Here is a 21,343-nt window from a genome sequence, read left to right as displayed (position 1 = left end):
ATCTCAATTTAGATGCTAAATTTTCATTGGAAATGCTTGATCTACATTTTGATTTCATAACATTTACAGCTGAAAAGGCTGATTCACATACCCAAGTTATTCCAAACGCACTTAAAAGTTTTCCAACAAGCAAACTGAGACCTGGTTTTAAATTTAAATGAATTAAATCAAATCAGAAATTCAGTTCCTTAGTCCCGCTAGCCACATTTCAAGTGTTCAACAGCCATAGGTGGCCGGTGGCCACCATAATCGGACAGGCCAGGTCTAAGGTGCCTTCTTTCTAAATTAGTACCTACCAAAAGCTTTCTTTTCTTAATCATCAGAGGGTATGAAGGCTGCTCAAAGGACAAAAGCATAAAGGATCTGTTGTTGCTGTGACAGCTGAAGGGCTTTTTGATTGTCGAACAGTGTATCACTGTAATGCCCTTCCTTAAGGGTGAAGGTGAGTGGGAGTCAGCTAGATACAACCAGGAGAGGAGAGGGCTCTCCCAGAGAAAGGGAATGGAAGCAGATTCCTGGAGCACCTACTGGAGGCCGAGCACTGCCTGAGTATAGAAGAGCCACTGCTGTATTTGATCCCCATCATCTTGTAGGTGACATATCATCAAGTGGAATTAACAGATAAGGAATCCAAGATTCGCCACAATGGGGAACCTGCCCAAGGCGCCGTAACTTCCCAGGGAGATCCTTCCTTTCTCATCATGCCACATTAAGATCCAAGAATGAAAGAGAGAGAGACATGTCGTGGGGCCTGCCCGGTGGCGCAAGTGGTTAAGTGCGCACGCTCCACTGCGGGGGCCCGAGGTTCGCCGGTTCAGATCCCGGGTGCACAGCGACACACCGCTTGTCCAGCCATGCTCTGGTGGCATCCCATATAAAGTGGAGGAAGATGGGCACAGATGTTAGCCCAGGGCCAGTTTTCCTCAGCAAAAAGAGGAGGATTGGCAGATGTTAGCTCAGGGCTGATCTTCCTCACACACACACACACACAAAAAGGCATGTTCTCTCCTCTCTACATTTAATACCAGGTAGAATCCAAGACACGCCAGAAGGCAGGTAACCAGAGATGACAAAGCCAGTGCTCTTGGTCAACCACACACTGGTCTGAAAATGAAAGTGGATGGGAAGGGGAACCAGAAGGCTAAAAGGGTGGGAAAGGTCTGATAACCCTAGTTTTTACATCTTTGTCCCACTACATACATAATTCTCCCAATGATGCCACCTCACTGCCCACTGGCTACCGAACTATTGTGGCCATGAGTCAGGTGTTCAATTTCTACTGCCAAGGCTTGGAGCCCTCAGAAGCTTTTCTTAGCTCTAAATTCACAAACCTCCATCCAGACTTGATTCAGTTCTTCCAGAACACAGATGCCAAGTCTGAGGTCCCCAGGCAGGGAAAACAATTTTCTGATCCAGCAATTGAAGGGTTATCAAGTAATTGAAGCAACATCCAAGAGGAAATATCTATATATGAATACTGTCATTGAACTCAAAGTTTCTTGGGGAGTCCTTAATAAGACCATGGTAAAACAATTTTCTAAGCTTCTTTGGGCATTAGAGCAAGCATAATATGTTTGGTCTAAAAGGCACATAAAGCCTTACCACTTCCTCTAGAGAAAGCCCAGAAACTAAGCTGATGAGGAAACTTATAAGTTCTTCCTGATTTGACTGGAAGGGAAAGAAGAAACAAAGGTATTGAAGGAAGCAAGTCAGGAGGGAGACAAAATAAGTGATTTTAATTAATTTATACAGGCAGAGTGAAAGAGATACAAATAGCAAGGATTAGATAGCAACTGTCAGATGCAGAGTTATCCCCTGAGACCTTCCTGCTTTGGGGGAGAAGGAGGTGACCTTGCTGGCCATCTCCGAGACATTTCCCAATTTGAACTCCAAAAGCTGTTTTGTAACTTGATCTGTGTATATATAGATTGGTTAGATTTCTGAGCCAGGCTGCAATTGCCGCCTGGGCAGGGTGTTCTGGGTGTGCGGTGAGAAGAAATGGCAGGTGAGGGAAGCAGAGCCTCAAAGTCATGGGATCAGAAAACTCGAGTCCAACCTCTTTTTTCAGATGAGGATCCTGTGGCCAGAGAGGAGAGATAATTGGTCTAAGGCCAATGTCCACATGGGAAGCAGAGCCCCATCTTCTAAGAGCCCTAGGAGCTAAGGGCAAGTCCTGATTCCAGGATACTTAAGGCACCCTCACCAGGGCAAAGGGGCAGGGCTGCTCCTGCAAGGTCAAATGATAATAAGCCTCTCTCACAATGACCTGCGAGTTACCTCTGAAATGTAATCAAGGAAGAGAACACTCTATTTGCCAGTTTCCTGAGAGGACGTGGGCCTCACTTCAGCTGTCATTAGACTACAAACTGCAAACCCTACCTCCAGTGGTAGACATAATAAATTTAGCAATTTTATCTTGAAGACATGGATATTATGCATTGTATCCACTTAGCTATATAAAAGAGTAAGATTTCTTTCCATCTTTGCAATCTCTAGTTTTGCAATCCTTGCAGCAGGCTGCCTGTGATGTGCACCACACATGGTTTAATGTTTATTCAATAATAAAATTTTCTGTCTTTTCTACCTTTGTGGAGAGGTGTTCTGTGTTGGGAGGAGATTTTGTTTTTAATTGTATTTCCCCAACACTCCTCACAGAATTACCCCAACCTCCACTCAGACCTGACCTCCTTGAAGTTATTTTTAAGCCAATTACATGCTCAACTAAATGGGGTACAATTATGATTTTATGATGTGATTTACCCTATGGATGGGGAAGGGCACCCCCACAACACTCAGAGATCCTCAAAGATGGAACTTGGTCCTCTGAATGTAACTTGGGGACAGTCTCTCAGATCAGTCCCCACGTCCCCCAGGGACCACAAATTCCCACCAGGGAAACACTCCCAAGCGGGTCACAGAGCCCCTCAGCTGGCTGGGTCCAGCCCTTAGTACACACTGTGCCCTCTGCAAGGAAAGCCTTGCAGCCGCCCCTGCCTCTGGATAACCCCTATCAGAGCAGGAATCCTGTCTTATTCTGCTCAGTATGTTCCCAGCACAGAGCAAGGCGTGAATGAATGGAAACCTTTAACTCTCCTCTTTTCTCTCCAAGTCAATACAGCAGTTCCCCCTTATGCACAGTTTCACCTTCTGAGGTTTCAGTTACCTGTGGTCAGACGTGGTCCGTGGTACGAAAATATTAAATGGAAAATTCCAGAAATAAACAATTCCTAAGTTTTAAATTGCGTGCTGTTCTAAGTAGTGTGATGAAATCTCATGCTTCCTGCTCTGTCCTGCCCTGGACATGAATCATCCCTTTGTCCTGCGTATCCACGCTGTATACGCTACTTGCCTGTTAGTCACTTAGTAGCCGCCTCAATTACCACATTGACTGTTGCAGTATGGCAGTGCTTGTGTTCAAGTAACCCTTATTTTACTTAATAATGGCCCCAAAGTGCAAGAGGAGTGATGCTGGCAATTGGATGTGCCAAAGAGAAGCCATCAAGTGCTTCCTTCAAGTGAAAAGGTCAAAGTTCTCAACTTAATAAGGAAAGAAAAAAATCATATACTGAGGTTGCTAAGATCTAGGGTAACATTTATTACAGCATAATGTTATAATTATTCTATTTTATTATGAGTTATTGTTATTAATCTCTTACTGTCCTAATTTATAAATTAAACTTAATCACAGGTATGTGTGTATAGGAAAAAACACAGTATATACATTGTGCAGTTTCAGGCATCCATTGGGGGTCTTGGAACCTATCCTCCGCAGATAAGGGGGAACCACTGTACTATCTCAACATTCAGTTTGTTTCATTTGGAAACATTTGTTCCACCAGGAAATGTTTCTCAGAGAGCGCTGTTTCTACTGTTGCAACGACAAAATCCTTTCAAGAGAAGAACACGCTCATTAAACATTTTGCTCTCACACAGCCAGCAGAAACACAGGTGACAAACATCCACGTCCTAGCCCTGCCACTTGCTATGATATTTCCTCGTGGAAATCTGTCTCTCTGCAAGGCTCTCAGCCGGTTCTGGCACCTCTCCCACCCTTTCCTCCCTGAGATCCATCCATCTCTGTCTATCCTGACAGGAACATGACTGTCAAAGGCATCCTTGAGAAGTAGTGTTCTTAAATTGACTCCTTCTAAAGTCACAACCAGAGTGTGCTTTTAGCAGAGCCCAGTCTGAGGTAAGCTGGACTGTCCTATCCATCTAGACTGTGGGGCTGTCATTAATTATTACTGAGCACTAATGGAAATCTAACTTTATTTACCCCATCGACTTGGCTTGGGTTACCAGAACAAGAAACCAACCCAACGTGAAATGCTTTGGAAAACAACCCACCAGACTGCACGTCCAAACAGCGTTTGCTTCTTAAGAACCATACAGCAGCAGTTCTCAAACCTTGGTGTGCATCAGAATACCCTGGAGAACTTGTTCAACACAAGCTCCTGGGCCCCACTCCCAGAGTTATGGTTCAGTCGGAGGGACAGGACTGCCTTTTTAATAAGTTCCCAGGTGATGCTGAGGCTGCTGGACCCAGGACCACACTTTGAGCAGCCATGCCGAACACAGCACCACAGCCACCAGTTGAACGGCAGAGCCAGACCCTGGCTTCTTCCCAGACTGACCTAGCGGCAAGGCCAAGCACTGTGGTTCTCAAACCCAGTTCCCCTGCAACACTGGTATTCTCCCACTGAAGTCAAAGTACAGATTGGTATTCTCCCACTAAAATCAAAGAACAGATTTCCTCCCAGTTTTCAAAGCAAATTAAACCTCTGGCACCACTTGACTACTTGCTTCTATTATAATCTAAAAGGGTTTAATTTCTCAACAAATTATACATTTTTTGTTAATACTTCATTGACTTCAACCAATATGACATACAATTGAGAAGAAGTTTTAATGGCTTGGCTGACACAGCCAATACCACATGGAAGGACACCAAAATTCAGTGCACTTGGCCTCCAGCTCAAGTCCAACTTCCCCAAGGCATCTCCTTTGACCACTACAGCGGATGCTCTTATCATTTAACAACATGCCGCTGGACCGCTGGACAAAAGAAGGGCTTGGTTGTGCTCAAAACTCAATCTAGTGGACAAAATAAAACGGGCACACACGTTAAGCCATTTTAACCAAGGCAACGCGTAATCTATTGCTAAATTGTGCGGCATAAACATTCCAGGCTTCAGATTTTCCACACAAGCAATTTGGCATCACTGAAACGGCTACATCCTCCCCACGCCTCGGCACTGGAGCCCTTTAGGATCCCCTACTCAAGCTAAAAGAATCATCGTAAAGTTCCAGCCTTCCTACAATTTAATTTTAAAAATTTAATATACATCTGTCCCTGAGGACCTTGGCAAGAACATATAAACCCTGACTTCGAACACCAACATTCTGCCCACATCCAGTGCAGAGTCTTCCCCTGTCCCATGTGCCTCAGGTCACTCGATCTGGTGCCTCAAACCGGGAGAAATAGCCTGGTGTAGCATCCCCAACAACAGGGATATTTACTGCCTTGTGATTTTTCTTTCACGACCTTTATTCCTTGAATGCATAAGGTAGACTAGCAAATGAAACCAGCAGATTAAAATATTCTATTTCATTTAAAAAAAAAAATCACTATGTTAGCTTTAAAGGGGGGAGGGCCAACACATCTGGATCCGATCATTGTAAAGTTTCACATTCTTAGCGTCTTCCCTCCCGGAAGGAAGGCAGGCAGAGCACAGCGACAAAGCACAGGATGAACGAAGATCCCTGTACCCTGATCCAGGCTTTGCCACTAGCCCGACGCGTGACCTTGGGCAGAGTCCCTGACCTCTGTAGGGCTCAGTTTCCTAAAGAGGCTTCCTGGCCACAACACCAGTGCTAACTAGTAATATGATTCACGTGTTGATGAATTTATAATGACTTTCGCTTTTCTGCTTGATTATACCTGCAAAGATTCCAGTTCTCCTGGGAGGAGACACAGCCATTGTTCCTTTCTCTCTGGGGCATGTTGCTCTCTTTTCTCCTCCTCCCAAGGCTGGCAGTCTCTCCACTTCCCCAGTTCAGCTTCTTGCAGCAGAGGCTGTGATGAGAAAGAGCCACCTGGGAGAGCTTCCCAAATTGGCACTGAGCTCTCCCGACTAATGTCTAGCACAGCAGGCCTATAGTTCCTCAAATAAGCTTCTAATTGTCTTTTCGGAAATGTGCATGGACACTTATTTCAAGCCATTTGGCAAGTGCCTCCCAGGGTATTTTCTCTGACATTGTGCTTGGAGAAGGAGGATTTAAGAGTCTGGAGGATCATCAGAAAAATCGCACTCCAACTGATCCTTTCCTCAGATGGAGATAAAACCACTTTTTCAAGGACCCACCACTGGTATGATGCGAACCCCCACAGGTCTCCAAGAACTCAAAATTGCCGACTTGTATATTTGGACCAAAGTCTTCTCCCAGGGACAGAGAGGAGTTGTCCTGGCAGGGTTAATGGATGACAAGAATTATGACACACTTGGATGGTCCCAGCAGTGTTCCCCCGTCCCCAGGTGCAACATTCACAGAGTGGTGAGGGCCTCACATCAGGTTGGAGAGAGACCCTGAGAGTCAGTAAGAACCACAGTCAAGAGGATGTGGGATGAGCACTCAATTTGGAGTCAAGTTTTGAAACCTGAGTTCAAATCCGTGGCCTACCATCTCTTCCAGGTCCTCAGAAGAGGTTATCAGACCTTGTAACCACCACCTCACTGATTTAAAATGTTGACAGGTGTCCCTGCCTTCTTGGCAAGCCCTGCCCCAAATTTACTGTGCATACACATGCGCCTCAGGATCTTATTAAAATTCTGACTCTGAGTCAATAGGTCTGGGTAGAGCCCGAGGTTCTGCATTCCCAACAAGTTCCAGGTGATGCTGATGTTGCTGGTCCATGGGCCAACTTTAAACAGCAAGAATAAAGAGATTTATGATCTAATTCAGTGTTTCCCAAACACCCTTGGTAAGAATCACATGGGGTAACTGTTAAATACATTCATACCAGGGCCGCAACCCAGACCAGGTGAGCTGTCAATCTAACAAGTATTCAGGTGAGTCTTATTATCAGAGAAGTGTGGGAACCCCGGTCCAACTCACCCACATCTCTCATTCAAAGCTCCCACACAGCCTGTGGGCACTCTTACTTCCTTACCATTGTTCTCTTTAGCTTTAAATCTTTAACTTAAAGATTGGTTACCTTCCTTACCATGTTCTTTTTAACTTAAAATCTAGTAACCTAGCTCCTGTTTCGGGGGCCCTGTAGAGTAGAGAGCTGAAGAGAGCTGAAGGCTCTCCCAAACTTTTCCAAGTCCTGGCACACTTGGAAAATGTAAGGCCTGAGCTCTGGCAGCCCCTGATGGCCTGAGAACGGACAGGAACATCACCATCTCAGCACGCCTATGACCATAACCCAGCTCCATGGCTAGACAGCCCTGCTCATACCTCAACCCCATTAGTCGGTGAGCAAAATCAACCAGCACAACCCTCCAGTACATCTCCCCATTGTTCTTAGATGATCCAAACCAGAGAATAAAAAATAAACATATCCAACTCCCGTCCTGAGGTTGTCCACAAGGGCTAATGCAGCACAAAGGTGAAAAACACATACGCCACTTGACTCGCCCTCTCTAACAAATTACAGCTAATTACCATGTGCCCAGGAGCATGCACAGTCTGCTTTACATCCATCTTATCATTGAATCCTTGCAACAACTCCACCACACAGGGATGATTTGTCCATTTTACTGACAAGGACCCCAAAGCTTACAGAGGTTAGGTGACTTGCCCAAGGTCACACTATGAAGGGTGGCCACTGTGTGATAGGCTCCCACATGTGACCCTTTGCAACACCCATCCCTCTTCTGGTTTGTTGTAATGCCTCCTGCCCACGCACCTGTTTTGTTCCAGGCTGTATCCATCATGCACCTCGCAGACACTCAAAAAAGATTTGCCAAACTGATGAATGACTCCAAAGCCACGGCTCCTCCACGGAAACAGGCTGCCTCCAAAACCATAACAAGCATACAGATGCACTGTGGTTTAAAAGACTCCCAACTGATTAGATATGAATTTACAAGACATAAGTTGGAGAAAGGAGGGTGAAAGGGCAGTGGCCTGGGAGTCACAAGGCCTGAAGGATTCTTCTCACACTTCTGCCATGCTGCCCTGAGATCTGGACAAGCCACTTGGCCTCTCTGCACCTCAGTTTCTCCATCAACATGATGGTTTAATTCGTCGCCCAAACCTTTGTGAACTCCCACGACGTACTAGATGTGGTGCTAAATGGATGAGAGGCCAATTCCATCCCTCGGTAGCCTTGTGCCAACTCCACTCCTCCCACCCCACTAAGCACCAGCCAAGCTAAAGCACACAGAACAGTTTTCAAACAAGTAGGAAACAAAGAAGGTCCTAGGGGGATCATTTGCATCACAAAAGGAATCTTGACTTAGCAAACATCCACCAAAAGGATGGCTAAAGTGACAAGCTCCCCTGATGCGTTTTTTGAGTCAGACTTATTGAAGTATTATTATGTACATTAAATTTCATCCTTTTTAAGTGTACAGTTCTATCGATTTAGACAAACACATGCAGTCCTGTTGCAGTGTTAACAATAGTTTATTTATCTCTAACTTTTCAGGAACAGGTTACATAAAGTGACATGGGCATGTATGGCCCAATGACATAAAATTAATTTTAGCTCCTCTTTCTAAAAGTGAGGGTCGTCATTCTGCCAGAAGGAAGAACACAGAACCAAAAATCTTGTCTCCAGGGGGGAAAAAAATCAATTTTCAGACACATCTGCAAGGCATGGAGCATAAGTACCGAGATCTATTGGTCAACGCAATTGAATCTCCTTTACTAATAGGAGAAAGCCCCTCATCCCAGCCCTCCCCCTCTCATATGAAAGCATTTACCAATTTTTTTTTAAATATGCACACAGAGCCCAAGAGCACAAACATATTTCTACCAAAGGTCATCCTTAACAACTTGCACAGTTTAAAACCACAAAGCCTCCTTGAATTAACTGCAAAAATCTCTAATAAATTTCACATACTAACAATGCTCCAAAGGAATTTACCTGGACAAGGAATATAACTTTTGTTTTAAGACTTATCTTAAAATCTATTGCATGAGCTTATGTAAAAAAAAGGAGGGGGTGATTATTCAAATAGAACTCAATCTGTTAAAATTACATCTCCACTGCAGAATGAGGTCCTGGTAACTTCAGACTAGACAACAGCATTCTAAGCCAGAAAATGGGAACAAATGTCGCTGTAAACAATCAACCTAATGGTGTTTCTAACCTTACTATGTGGCTGGCTTCTGGTAAAAAGATTTTTCCAAGCCCTAGCTCAGTGGCACTCAAACTTTAGTATTCCTAAGAATCTTCTGATTATGAAAACTACACATTCTTGGATCCACACAGACCTACCAAATTAGAATCTCTGGAGATTGGGCAGCTACAGTGTTTAACCTGAATCCCAGGTAACTCTGATGGTGGTGACTAAGGATCACACTCTAAGAAACGCAGCCCTAGCTAAGACAGCATGTGTTTTGTTACATAATCACTAAAATAAAGTCAAGATGGTGACGTAACTTGGACATTGATCCTGAGTATAGATTATAATCTATAAACTAATGGCCAAGGCTTAGAAATATTTTCACTATTCAGAGACATTGTCATTGTAGTATCAACAGATAAAACTCCACAGTTACAATCTTTCATTAATGTTCAGTTGCCTGCTTTAAGTGTGATCCCCAGACCAGCACCTCAGAACTTTTGAGTCCCACTTTAGAAGAAAATCTCTGGCGCGTGGGGCCAAGGAATCCATGTTTTAAAATTTCTCCCGGTGATTCTTCTGCACTGTGCATGCTCTCACATGTTTTAGTTAATGCAAATACATTTTATGACAATAATAATCACAATGTTTCTTCTTGCCTTGTCCTCTTACTGGTTTTATTTTTGCTTTGATAAAGGATGGGATGTTTATTTGCTACCACACTCTCTCAACTTATCTCTACCCTCTCCCCACGGTGGTGCAAACTGCAACTTGTAGCACAGAAAGTCCAAGACAGATTCATTTTTCACTAGCTGAGAGACAATTTGCATGGCCTGGGCAGCCAAAGAGTTCAGACCCTGCCCATCGGTCTGGCGGCAGGACTATGTATAAGAAGGCAATCCTCTCAGGCTCTAAGTGCCCTGATTCCAGTGGGCACCTTCCATAACGCCTCCAAGCGCCTCCAGGCAAGCCAGCTGACAAAAAATCAAAGGGGAACTTGGTGGTGGTGGGTTTTTCTCCCTAAAATACTACGTCCACAGTAGAGTGCATTTATTCTCATGTTTTGGAGTGCATCAAAATGCCAGGGGAAACTTAATAAAAATACAGATTGTAACCTTAGCTTGGTTGTAACCTTAGCTTCTGATTCAGTAATATTCCAGAGTCTCCCAAATCTGTATTTTTAACAAATTTCCCAAGAGATTCTTATGCATATCTAGGTTTGCGAATCACTGGTGTTATGGGAGAAACCCATGGTATGGAGCAGAAAATCTGAACTTGAGTCAAACTTACCCAGTATTTAGTGTATAAACCTTGGTATACCCCAGCTTCCTCAATGTAAAAATAATACTACCTGCCTCAAGGACTGTGATGATGGCAATATATATGCAAGGCCTTACTAAAATGCTAAGTGCCAAATACAGGTCAGTAAAACGGGCAGGTGCAGAATACCACAACTATTACCAACTAGGGTCCCCTTAGCCTAAAAGCTAACTTCACTAACAAGCATTCCATGTCAGATTCAGATTCTGAGACACAAGTTACTTTGACAATCTGTGTTATGTGTTGAATTATATCCCCTCAAAAATGATATTTGAAGTTTTAACTCCCCAGTACTTCAGAATGTGACCTTATTTGGAAATAGAGTCTACAGAGGTAATCAAGTTAAAATGAGGACTTGAGGGTGGGCCCTAATCCATTAGGACTGGTGTCCTTATAAAAAGGAGAGATTTGGACATAGAAACAGACACGTATAGGAAGAAGACGGCCATCTACATGCCAAGGAGACAGGCCTGGCACAGATGCTCCCCTCACAGCCCTCAGAACAACCCTGCTGCTGCCTTGATCTCGGACTGAGACAATAACTTTCTGTTGTTTAAGCCACCAGTTGGTGGTACTGTGTTACAGCAGCCCTAACAAACTCATACAATCTGTCAGCTTCCCATTCAATAGGAAAGTGCCCTTCTCCTATTCCTTTTGTGAGGGACACCTGGGCACCTGATGCTTCTCGGATTCCACAGGGTTTGTTCTAATATCTTCACCAGGTACGTTCATAAAGGTCTGTATAAACTACTTGTCAGGTTAGTCAGAGGCCAGCTCGGGGGGGACAGGGCATCACTGCAGGCTCTGCTGTGCAGTCCTGAGCCTGTCGCAACTGTCACAAAATCAGAGCTCCAAAACTTCTGCAAGTTCACCAGCAAGAACCAGCAAGTGATTTACCAGCCTTATAAAACTGTTTAAACCCATCCCTGCACAGCCAACTCACACTCCCTTTTTACTCCTGTCAGAGTGGCATTCACGGTCAGCTTCCAGCCACCAGCTGGTCTGAGAACTGGTGAGCCACCCTCAGCACTCAGGCACCTAGGGATCCTAATCAAGAGCCCACAAAAGCCCTCAGGGAGATGATTTTCTCAAACTGAATGCAGCTTTCATTCTCACATAAGTAGAAAAAAACACATTGGGAAAATGCCCCCAAAGAAAATTAAAAGGTCCTTTCGATAAACATTAAAACTGGAACCCCGCAGGTCTTGTTCAGTTACCAGAAGGAGTATGGGAGACCGAGGAGCAGACTAACCCTACTGAGACGGTCGTCCTGCATCAGACAGGAGCTGCGTCTGTCCAGTGTGCAAGGCCAGCAGGCCCTTCCCCTGCGGGGAGAATGTCCCCAGTGCCCTGGCTGCCTTTACTCCCTACACACCCTTCTTGAGCATCCTGTCCTAAGAGCCTCCCTAAGGTAATTTATAAAAAACAGGTGTCCAGGAACCTCTCTCAGAGATTCCAATTCAGCAAGCCAGGTAGGGTTTAGGAACCAGCGATTTTAAGGAGCTTCCCTGGTGATTCTGATGCACACCCAGGGCTGAGCACCACAACTGTGAATTAAAGTCAGGGTCCAACAGGACGTCCCAAGAAAAGGAGAAAGTCCAAAGCCCCACTGGTGGTCAGGACAGTGGGATTCCACTGCCAGCTTTGCCAAGTGGCCCCAGTAAGTCTCATCCTCCTGGGCCTCAGTTCTTTCCCTGTCAAAAGGAGAGGCTGACCTAGAACCACTCGGGCCTCTCTTTTTCAAAAAGAACTTCCCTGAAATCACTCTAAGATGTCCCACAAAGACACCTGCCCTTTCTTCTTGGAGGTACTAAACCCAACTCCTTTGTGGCTGCACCTCAGGCTGCCCTTGGTCGACATCTTACCCTTTAACCCTGTGTGTGTGTGGGGGGTGGGGGGGGAAGGCCAGGAGTGACAGGTGCTAGGCCCAGTAGAGAGAAAATTAAGCCTCTTAAAGTGCCCTAAATGTAATCTCTTAAACCCAGGAATAATTCACACTCCCCTTGGAAGATTTGCCACGCATGACCTCAGGCCACACTCAGGAAGTATCTTCACTTACATCAAACTAGGTCCTAGACATGGGTGTCAAGTAATTAAAGGGGCAGTCTTGAAGCAATGCAAACAGAAAGAGAAGAGAGCGGTTTTAATTCAAACCCACAAAGCTTTGGGGGTCTCTAACCTGGGTGCTTGAGGGAACCAGAGAACATCCCCACTCATCAGAAGGAATTCACTCTGCCATGGGCTCAAACACCATGAGAAAAAGGAGACATCTCTCCATGTGGTCAAGTGGTCTCTGGGGATGAGTGATGCACCAAAACAACTCACCGGAACACACAGGTCAATGACAAACACTTGAGACAAGTGAATTTACCGTCTTCAACCCAGTGACAAAAGTCATTAGTAGACTGCTTAAGTGCCCCTCTTCAGAGATCAACACGAGAGGCAACCATTTGTCTCTGTCTAGCTGTCCTCTGCAGATGCCTTCTATCACTCAAGTATTTAGCAACGATGTGGTTCATTCATTCAACACTTGAACCCCTAACTCCTAACAAGTGACCTAAAACATATTGCTCCCATGAGACACGGCTTTTCTACCTCAACATATTCTCTTCCTTAGCATGAATCTGGGAAAGATTTCTTTTTCCTTAACCAAGGCTAACCTCTGTAACCAGTAAGTTTTCTTCATCAATTACTCATTAAAAATTTTTTGGTTGTTGGGACCAGCCCGGTGGCATAGTTAAGTTCGTGTGCTCTGCTTCAGCGGCCTGGGGTTCGTGAGTTCGGATCCTGGGTGCGGACATATGCAGGGCTCATCAAGGCTTGCTATGGCAGCATCCCTCATACAAAACAGAGGAAGATTGGCACAGATGTTAGCTCAGGGCCAATCTTCCTCACACACACACAAAAACATTTTTGATTGAGTACCTACTGTGTGCCGGGCATTGTTTCTAGACACTTGGGGACACAGTGCCAGAGATGGCTTCTCTCATGGAGCTTACATTCTAGTGCCACGAGACAGACAAGAAATGAATCACATACGTAATACCAGGGAATGATAAATGATATGAAAAGAAAAGAGGAAGATGTTTGAGAGCAGGGACTAAAGGATGCCAGGGAGACTGCAGGAGGTGACATGGGAGCAGACTCCTAAATGAAGTGAAGTGTAAGAGAGCACCTCAAACCTTCAGGAGTCAGGGTGAGAAGATCCAGCAGGAGAGGTGGAGTTGGAGTGGCCAGGGAGTCGAAGGAGAACCAGGTGAGGATCGTGGCATGGAAGCCAGGTGAAGAAAGGGTCCCGAAGAGAGAGGGATCAGCAGCTAAGTGCTGCTGAGAGGCTGCAGGAGATGGCAACTAAGGGTTGGCCCCGAACATCACCGGTACCTGAAGAAGTATGGTTTTGGCTAAGAGGTGCAGCAGAAGCCCAATTGGAGTGGGTTCAAGACAGAATCAGAGGGGAAGAAATGGAACAGAATATATGACAATTCTCCTGGAAACATTTACTATAAGGGAGGGGAGAGGATGGGAGAACAGCTGACTGGGATCTAAGGTCAAGAGTGTGTCGTTGCTGCTGCTTTTTCCCTCAAGATGAGAGATCCTACAATATTTCTCTCATGGGGATTATCCATCAAGGGAAAACTGAGGATGCAGAAAGGAAAGCAGATACACGCATGAGTGAAAGCCTTGAATGCCAACAGAGAACAGGCTCCAATGCACACATGGTTACCATGCTGTGTGGTTCAGTGTAGGGAGGCTAGTAGAATTAGCATGGGAAGATGATGAAACTAGTTTCTGATTGTTTCCTTTTTCTCAGTGAAATAAGCCAGATAATCAGCTGAGAGTGGGATGGGGACAGAAACACAGTGGACTCAGCAGTGCCAAGAGTCCCTCTTGAGGTTTGTGGTCATAAATCAAAAGCAAGACAATGCAGATGGCTGCGTGTTTTCTCCAGCCAGGTTCATCAGCCGGGGGCAGGACCAGGGTGAGCAGAGGGTGGGGTTTTCCCAAGAAAGTAAGATGAAGGGAGAAAGGGTCAAGGGAGTTGAGGGGGTAGGCAAGCACCTGAGCTGGGGGTGGGGGGATGATGAGAACAAGAGAGAGAGATGATGGACAATGAAAAAAGTAGAAGGGTCACCAGGTCAGAGGCCCTCCTAGGGTGAAGGCTACATGGAATTGGGTACTAAAGGGAATAAGATGAAAGAAAAAAGACAAGGGTCAGCCTGGAATGCTTGTCAAGACTTTGGTGGAGGTGCAGTTACTAGTAATACAGACTACAACTGGGTTTTTCAAATGATGGGTTGCAAGTTTTGTGGATTAGTGAAATCAATTTAGTGGGTCATTACCGGTATTTTTTTAAAGAAAAAGAATAAAAAGTATGAGAGTACATTATACCTAATAAAGGTAAATACCATTCTGTGAAGCTTGATTCAGGTGTGTGTGTACTGGATCATCACATATGATGTATTTCTCCCATAGATTGGGGTTAAAATAAACTTCCAGGACACTAGGACAAGGATTCTCAATCTTAGCACTGCTGGCATTTTACACCACAGAATTCTTTGTTGTGGGGATTCTCCCGTGCAATGTAGAGTGTTTAGCACCATCTCTGACCTCTAGTCACTAAATACCATTAGCATCCTTTCCTTCTCTCAAGTTGTGACAAAAATGTCTCTAGACATTGCCAAATATCCTCTGGGTGGCAAAACTGCTGAGAACCAGTGGTCCAGAGATAACCATGAGAGGGATGGCTAAACTAGGATAGAGGAAGATAACCGAAAGAGAGTTGGTCAAGGGATTGAGTTGGGTGAACCAATCGATATAGATGTTCAAGTCACCAAAAGTATTGATGAGAGGAAGGACTGTGGCCCAGATGAACAAAATCTTCCAAGAATGAGGCAAAGTGACCCAGAGGACTGCACATGAGTGTTCTCTACCCCGGCTACACATTAGAATTACCTGGAGCACTTGCCCACCAATCTCAGGCCCCACCCAAAGCAACTAAATCAAAATCTCCAGGATATTCCAATGTGCAGCCAGGGTAGAGAACCCTATAGAAGAGACCCATCCTACAAGGCCCAGCTTAAGTATGACTTCCTTTATGAAAATTTCTCTCCCATTTTGTTTTTTTCATATACCGCACTACCAATTTTGTTTTGCTTATAACTTACATGTGAAATCATTAGAAAAGAATAAAAAGCACAAAATTTAAATGGATAAAAACAGAACAAATGTTTATCTGCTAAAGAATTTTAGATTAGGGGACCCACCAGTGAGGAGAGGAGCCTTTCAGGGAACCTTCTTCTTGAGCTTCGAGTCATCCAAGCCTCTCAAGGATGTCCAGACAAGTGATGGTCCCCGAGGGCAACCAAGCACTTAATATGTTACTGATATGCATCGTTAGAAATGTGTCCCTTTGGCGACACTGTAATAAACATATGTTGAAATTACAGTCATGTGTCACTTGACAGGGATACGTTCTGAGAAATGCGTCGTTAGGCGATTTCGTCATTGTGTGAACACCATAGAATGTAACACCTAGGTGGTATAGCCTACTACACACCTAGGCTATATGGTACTAATCTTATGGGACCACCATCATATGTGCAGCCTGTTGTTGACCAAAACACCATTAAGTGGTGCATGACTGTAATGGCCATTGCACTTAATTTCCTCCAAAAAAAAATGCACCATTGATCAGATTACAACACAATTTAAGAAACATTTAGGGGCCAGCCCAGTGGCATAGTGATTAAGTTCACGTGCTCCACTTCGGCAGCCCAGGGTTCACTGGTTTGGATCCCGGGCACAGACCTACGCACCGCTCATCAAGCCATGCTGTGGCAATGTCCCATATACAAAATAGAGGAAGATGTTAGCTCAGGGCTAATCTTCCTCAGCAAAAGAAAAAGAAAGAAACATTTATCATCTGGTCACCATTTTCTTCACAATACCCTTCACATGTAGCCAACTTTTTATTAACAGAAATCAATGACATTAAATCTTGAATATGTATATATGTATGATGAAAAACAAAAAAACAGGAACCAGAGAATCTCTAACAGTCCTCTCCGCTTTCCCATGAGAATCCATTATAGAATATTTAAAACTATATCCGTGAACTCTGACTTTAACTGTTGATTAAACACAAACATCCATCTATAAAACACCACTAAATCCCCAAACACATACAAAAGAAACAGACAACAGTTAAGTAATATAACCCAAATGTTTATTTTTCCCAGGTTGGTGAAATTGATAAAACCGAGTTAACTTGCCTTCTTGGCTTTCTAACTTTCATCCATGACAGGAGAGAGCACTGGCTGGACAAGAACACACTCTGCAAAACAGAGGAAGCTGCTACTCTACACCACTGGTTCTCAAAGTTCGGTCCCGTGACCAACAAGATCAGCATTATCTAGGAACTCGTTAAAAATGCAAATTATCAGACCCCACCCAAGACTTACAGAATCTGAAACTCTGGCCCAACTCTGGGTTTTAACAAGCCCTCCAGGTGATTCTGATGCATTCTAGTTTGGGAACCAGTGCTCAAATCTAAACCATGGTTTTCAAATTGTGCGACAGAGCCCTGGCCTCCAGTGGTTTGAGATTCTGAGTTTCCCACCAGGATTCACAGGGTCACGTGGTACGTACTTTTTAAAATGTGGATGGAGGTTCCACCGCTTTTGAAAGTCTGGTTTTAGCAGTAACTACCAAGAACTCATAAATTCTGCCAAGTTTCAAAAATCACATTAAGGGGGCCTGGCCCAGTGGCATAGCAGTTAAGTTCGCATGCTCCACTTCGGCAGCCCGGGGTTCACAGGTTCAGATCCTGGGCACGGACCTACGCACCGCTTGTCAAGCCATGCTGTGGCAGCATCCCATATAAAGCAGAGGAAGATGGGCACAGATGTTAGCCCAGGGCTAATATTCCTCAGCAAAAAGAGGAGGATTAGCAACAGATGTTAGCTCAGGGCTAATCTTCCTCTCTCTCACACACTCACACACACACACACACACACACACACACACACAGGCAAAAAAAAAAATCACATTAAGAGGCAGGATTGAAAATGGTACAGGTGGAGCAATCAGCTAAACTAGGGATAGTATGGAAGGGGACCTAGCTTCAAACACCAGCACAGCCACTAAACAGCACCTCTCTGGGCCTCAGATAGGAAAACCAGCTTTGAGGACATGCTGCTGCTATCTAGGAAGACTCTTCAGCTGGCCAGAGAATCCCCTTCAAGGACCGATCCCATCCCTCAGAATGGGATCAGAGAAAGTCAAGGAAAAGGAGTGCTTGCTAAGAGCTTTCACAACCTCCTATTTTCACTACTCTCCTGGGGTATCGAGGTAAACAGCTTTTCCTGAAGTCATCCTTTACACTGAAGGAATTTACTAAAAGTTGGGAAATCTCAGGATTTTAGAAGATAATTAACTGAAAGTTTCCAAAGAGATAAGAGATTGCTGCAGAAGGCATCAGAGAAAACAGGCAAGATATTGCCCAGCTTTCGTTAACAAAACGGTTCCAGACGAGATTCCTATTCATTAACCAAATACCATTTTGAAGTGTTTTCATATAGAAAAGCCCAAGTGTTTGAGCAAGTAAACCATTCAAGGTGTATGCCGAGCAAGTTAATCACCGCATCCTTTTAAATTGCCAATTTTAAACAATTTAAGTTTTATGTGTCCTTCCACATCTTTCTCCAAGGTCATACAAATAGAGCTTCTTTTTTAAATCAGAAATAGGATCACACTGCGTATGATACTCTGGATATCATGGACATGCCTCACAAAACAATCCACAGTATGGCTGTACCCTATTTTATTCATCCTACTGGTGGACATTCATGTTGCTTCTAGTTTATTTACTGTAATAATCCTGCAATAAACATCCTCACACACAGATCCTTTCATACTGAGGTTTTTATTTCTGTAAGACAGGACTCCAAATATGGGATTGCTGGGTTATATGGCATACACATTCCAAATTTTCATAGAAACTGTCTGCTTTCCCAAAAGGTTGCAGCAATTCATATTCCCACCAAGAGTCTGATAATTGCCCCCCACATATCTCACAGGGGATGTTATCAACCTTTAAATGTGAAGCAACTGGATGGACAGAAAACTAATATCTCTTTGTTTTGTTTTTTTTTGTGTGAGGAGATCAGCCCTGTGCTAACATCTGCCAATCCTCCTCTTTTTTTGCTGAGGAAGACTGGCTCTGGGCTAACATCCGTGCCCATCTTCCTCCACTTTATACGGGACGCCGCCACAGCATGGCTTGCCAAGCAGTGCGTCGGTGTGCGCCGGGATCCGAACCTGCGAACCCTGGGCCGTCGCAGCGGAGTGCCAGCACTTAACCGCTTGCACCACCGGGCCGGCCCTTTGTTTTTTAATTTGCATTTCCCCGACCATTATGGAGGTTGAGACTTCTTACACATTTATTGACCATTTGCATCTCTTCTTTGGGGAATTGCCTGTTCACATCCTTTGCTCATCTTTCTACCGTGTTGTCCTTCAAGTACTATTTAATCACACTCTCATCTCCCCCCCACAATCAACTAGATACATAAAGTACAAACAAAATCACCCTCTAGGAACTCAGCATGTGGGATGAGGGCAGGGGATGCCTTCTTAGCATGAAGTACATGGTAAGCCCTCGAAAACAATTGCTGAATAAGTGATAGCAGACTTAGAGAATTTTATTTAAGATTGCAGCTAGAAGAGTAAAAAGGAAATATAAATATTCATTACTTGTTCTACATATTCAGAACAGCATCACTTTGGCTGAAATTAAATTGTCGGTTAAGGGAAAAACAAAACCATGGTCCTGGCACTGACTCTGACAATCCACGGTGAAATGGGTGGCAAATGAGCCCAGTCTTAATTCATAGCTCTGGATGACACATAAATAAAGGCTCTCATAATCAAAGCATTTTGTACACAGCCTTGTCATTCATATGGCACCTGCCACTGAGCCACAGGTTGTTACGATGGTTAAGGAACAGGGGAAGCCCACCTTAAGCATTTTCTTTCTCTTTTCTTTTTTTGTCTCCACCCACTCCGAGATTTTTTTGCCTTTCAAAATCTCCTGCTTATTGGGGAGGGGGGTGTGGGAAGGGCCTGCAGGGGGAGTTTGACAGAGTTCAGATTCCTCAACTCTTTTAACTTTAGGCAAAACATCTGGTGATACCCACCATTTATCCTCATTCTTTGTAATAGTTTTGTTTGGCTTATGTGTTAACTAGTCTTCTTATTAAATATAAAAATAATAGGATTAAAAAGTTCTGGGGAAAGTGCTGTAATTAAAAAGGCACCAGCTGGGTATGTTAAGCTGTAATTCTAGCCCTGCTTATTAAGTTTTCCTTCTTGTCCTTAAAATTTTTCGTACCCAATAAAAATAACTGAATTATTTAACTCTTTTTTAGTACTTCCTGTATTGGACAAACACCACCCAATCTCCAAGAAAACATCATGACTCAAGAGTTCTGGAGCAATAATGTCACAGATCACAAGTTTAAGACACTGTCCCCAGAGTCTGGGGACACACACACACACCACAACACACATACCACAAGGCCTGGCAAATTGACAGGCAACTCTGCAACACGCATAGGCGTTTTCTAACCTTTTGAAGTTACAAAATCTTCTTAATAGGAAAAAAATGCAGGGACTTTGATCAAGCCATGAAGTTATAATAAGAATCAGGCAAAAGGCCACAAAGCACAATTTATAACACTTTGTTAAGAGAGGCATAAAAAATAGATAAATATTAGGGTAGTAAACTTGGGAATGAAGATTGAAGGGTTTGCAATAAAACTTTTCTCTTTTAATTTTTTATTTCAGCTTTCTTGAGAAAACTTCCCTTTTTAAATTTTTATTATATTATGTTTAGCACAGGCAGAAAAATATTTGACATAAATGCAGTTATAAAGCATAATACTAAAATGAATAAATATATCCTTAGATGTATAGTTTTTTTTTCCTGAGCATAGCTGGTAAAAAATTAGATTGTTCACCACCTGTAACCCATCCTTAACTGCTCTTGGGAACTAATGATCTGCTGGGAGTGAGTGGGAGAATCAGTATAATTGTGAGATATAAAAGAAAAACTGGACTAGAAAATAACACACACACAGCCCTCTCTAAAATTTGATTTCATTTAAAAATATTCTAGGGAACAGTGTTTATAAAACCCTGAACAAGTGGGTTTAGCAGTAGGTGAATTCAAGACACCCATATAAGCCTATGCCTGTAAAGAATATCCCCAGTAACTCATTCAACAGAGTCAAGTTCAAAAAATCCACTTTCCCTTAGGAGGCAGAAGCATAAGGGAATATAACCTGATAACCTGATAACCTGAGTGGGTACAAAGGCAGAGAGAAACCAGTGACTTCTCCAATCTGAGGAGCCCCGTGTGTTTCTGTGATTCATGGTATCACCTCTAAGACTGGAAACTTTACAAAACGGATGGAGGCTTTCTGCAACTGATTTGATTTTCTCCTAAATTAGTTATGCTAATTTTAGATAAATCTATCTTGGGCTCTGGGTGTTTTCCACAATTCTAGGGCTCAATGAAAAAAATAGCACTCACACAGATATTCCTTCTCTCTCAAGGCCACTTGTCTAGTCACATCCACCAGCCCTCCTCGGTTTTTGCATAGATATCCTAAATCAGCAATTAAGGAAGATAAAATCTTGGAAACTCGATGGCTGACATTCAC

General features: G+C 43.8%; 1 protein-coding gene across 4 annotated transcripts in view; it reads right to left on the bottom strand.

Annotated features, from left to right (window-relative positions):
• TLN2 (talin 2) overlaps positions 1-21,343 on the bottom strand; it is a 425,009-nt gene that overhangs the window by 401,363 nt on the left and 2,303 nt on the right. The gene's annotated exons all lie outside the window — the stretch shown is intronic.

The sequence above is a fragment of the Ceratotherium simum genome, chromosome 3 (assembly GCF_057802395.1).
Source record: "Ceratotherium simum simum isolate JZ-2026a chromosome 3, ASM5780239v1, whole genome shotgun sequence".
NCBI lineage: Eukaryota > Metazoa > Chordata > Mammalia > Perissodactyla > Rhinocerotidae > Ceratotherium > Ceratotherium simum.
Note: the sequence above shows the minus strand (reverse complement) of the source record. Positions and strands in the feature narration are given on the sequence as shown.